The sequence below is a fragment of the Phalaenopsis equestris genome, unplaced genomic scaffold, assembly GCF_001263595.1.
Source record: "Phalaenopsis equestris unplaced genomic scaffold, ASM126359v1 Scaffold224087, whole genome shotgun sequence".
Classification (NCBI taxonomy): domain Eukaryota; kingdom Viridiplantae; phylum Streptophyta; class Magnoliopsida; order Asparagales; family Orchidaceae; genus Phalaenopsis; species Phalaenopsis equestris.
The window spans coordinates 113,655-116,916 of NW_018242179.1; positions in this window are offsets into that span (position 1 = coordinate 113,655).

Genomic DNA, 3,262 nt, shown 5'->3' on the forward strand with positions numbered 1-3,262 from the left:
GCCGCAGTATAAAGTATCAACGGTTTCCCTAGGATAGGGGCTGCCAAGACAGGAGGTGTCATTAAATATTGTTTAGCGTCTTCGAAGACCCGCTGACATTTCTCTTCCCAAATAAATTTGGCTTCCTTTTTAATTAATGTCAAGAAAGGCTGACACCTACCTGAGAGATTAGAAATAAAGCGCCTCAGATATGCCAACTTTCTCTGGAAGGAACGTAGTTGTTTCAAGGTTTTAGGAGGAGGCATTTTCAAGATATATTTAGTTTTATCTGGGTCGATCTCGATTCCCCGATGACGGACAACGAATCCCAAAAATTTCACGGTTGTAACGCCGAAGGCGCACTTTAAGGGATTCATTTTAAGGTCACATCATCGTAACCGTTCAAACATGATCCTCAAATCGTACAAATGGTCTATTTTTCGTGTACTTTTGATGACTAAATCATCCACGTAGCATTCTACTTGGTTGTGAATGAGGTCGTCAAAAATCTTCATCATTACACGTTGATATGTTGCTCGCGTTTATATGTTGCTCCGACGTTCTGTAGGCCGAACGACATCACTGTGTAGCAGAAAATTCCAATAAGTGTTCTGAAGGTTGTAAGGGCTGCATCCTCGGGAGCCATCTTGATTTGGTTATATCCCGACGATCCGTCCATGAAGGAGAAAATTTCATGTGTTGAAGCGAAATCCACCATCTTCTCTGGTATAGGAAGTGGAAACTCGTCTTTTTGACATGCCTTGTTCAAATCTCTGAAGTCGACACAAACGCGGATCTGTTCATTTTTCTTCTTAACATGTACAATATTAGCCAACCATCCTGGGAGCTTATTTTACTGAGGTTATATTCTTGTCCACCCCGAGTTTATGGACTGCAACCTCTGCTGAGTTTATTCTGAAGGGTCCCAAAATATACAATCCTAGTCTATGACCATCGGTGAGGTAAGTAGAGTGAATACTCTCAAATGTGAGGTCAACACTAGTCTAGCGTAAGTAGAGTGAATAGACTGAATCGTCACAAAACTGAGATGGTAGCTGAATAGAAAATCAACCACAAGTAGAGTGAATCCTCACAAAAGTGAGGTCAACATAAGTAGAGATAATCCTTACAAAAGGATTTGAATAATGGGCGACCGAAGATGACATGGTAGGCAAATAGAAAATCAACCACAAGAAAACCTACCATGTATATAAATAACTTCTTACCTTCTCTCCAAGTGACTGGAAGGATAAGGGTTCTCAAAGCTTCTTTCATTTCTCTAGAAAACCCATAGAATGTCTTAGGCATGGAAAAAATATAAGATTTTCTCAAACCCTTCTTATTAAAAACTTATTTGAAGATAATATTCTTTGAGCTCCCCATGACAATTAGTATGCTTCAAATATGGTAGTTTGTGATTATGGCGGTGAAAATGATAACATTGTATAATGATTGCCCTTCAGTGGTAAGTCTATGTCAGTAAATGAGATGGGTGGATGTGAGTAACAGTGTGATATCACAGTGGCTGCACATAATTCACACCTGTCGGTAGTTCGTTATGTTTTAAGAATGATGTGGTCACCCCTGTCGGTAGTTTGTTAAACAACCTAAGAGTCGAGTCTCTCGGTGTGGTGAAGAAGAGTCAACACTTCAGTGTATTATTGATATTGAGCAGACACATAGTCAACTTGAAGGAGGTAATGTGATCAGTGTCGGCGCTATTTTTGGTTGGAGGAGTTGCCCGTAAGAAGCTATCGGTCACCGGAATCGAAATCCCGTCGCCCGCTTCGGAAGGGCTGTTTAATTTACATATATATTTAGTTTTAGAAAAATATGAAATCAAACTGACCCCATATTTTTCATAGTTTAAATGAAAGGCACTGTACCTCAAATCCTGTATCTATCCCAAAGGATAAACACAAGACTTGAGGATGAGGCTCGATCAAATAAACTAAAGAATATATGACATCTGTTTGGTCTGCGAAATAAAAATCAGAAAATATTATCTTCAAGGAATTTCAAAGGGCAGGACTTTTCAATGAGATCAGACGTAGAGGTGTGAAAGGGGATTGGTTCAAATCTGGAAACATTTTGTTGCAGAGCCCAAAGGAGCAAGAAATAGGGGATGTCATGGATCCAAAGGAGAACCCTGATGACTTCCCAAACTATCCTAATGTTTGGCTTCATTTCTGAGGAGAAATATTTAGGTGTTTCATCATGTCAATTTTATTAGTTAGGGCTTACTTTCATGTGAAACGATCACACAAATAGCCTGAAGATGTGAGGATTTAGGTCGTGACGGACGACAACCTCAGAATCCTAAGATGAGTTAGGGCTTTTATTGTATAACAAGGCTATACGAAGGCCTAAAGATAAGATGAGGATTTACATTACATAAGCAAGAAACCTCAAAGTCCTATTATTTTCTTGTTTAAGTCTAAGGAAGGAACATTGGTTTAGCTGGGGAAGACAGGTTTTGCTGTTGAAGATGGTCGTGCTGCCCACAATGCTAGCTCCGAGCTCCTTGCCGTGACGAGTTTGAGTTTTCTAGTCGGTCAAGTTATAATGTCAAATCAGCTGGCACTATGGTTGAAATTTTTTAAATTTTATGGAGGCATGTTAATATTGATTAGAGCGATACTGATTAGGATCCTACGGTTCCCTCGTTCCGACACCACTATTTTCTATTAGATTCACTTAGTCCAAATGAGTTTACTAAAATCAAATTAATGAGTTTCATAATTTCATTTAGACCGTGGGAAGCCTCGTTAGCAACCGTAGGTTACCTCCTCCATGGGATTCCCGATCATCTGATAGAGACATCTTAATTTAGTTGCAATTATATGTGATGTTTGTGATTAATTTTTGAGTTGTTTTATATTTTGAATGTTGTGGCGGTGAATTTTATCTTGGTTGATTTTAGTTTTAGTTTTGGTTTTGGTTTTGGTTTAGTGGCTATCCTGATAGTTTTAGATTTCTTGCAGGGTGACATCGTTATTTAGCATACAAATTTGCAGGTATATAAAAGTACAGTATGAAAGTACAAGAAAGACAACGCTAAAAACTGTAAAAGCGTACCTGGCGAGTATTCTCGTTCCACCACCTGAAACTCAAAAAGTATGTTAAGGTAGTTTAAATGAAACAAGGAGATAAAATTTTGATAACATATCTAACCCTAGGTCATATCTTGGTGGGTCCTTAGGAGTTTAATTAAGGATGATGTTGCCAAGCAAAATATATTAAGTTTAGTAGATCTCCGAGGTATCCAATAGATCTAGAGAAA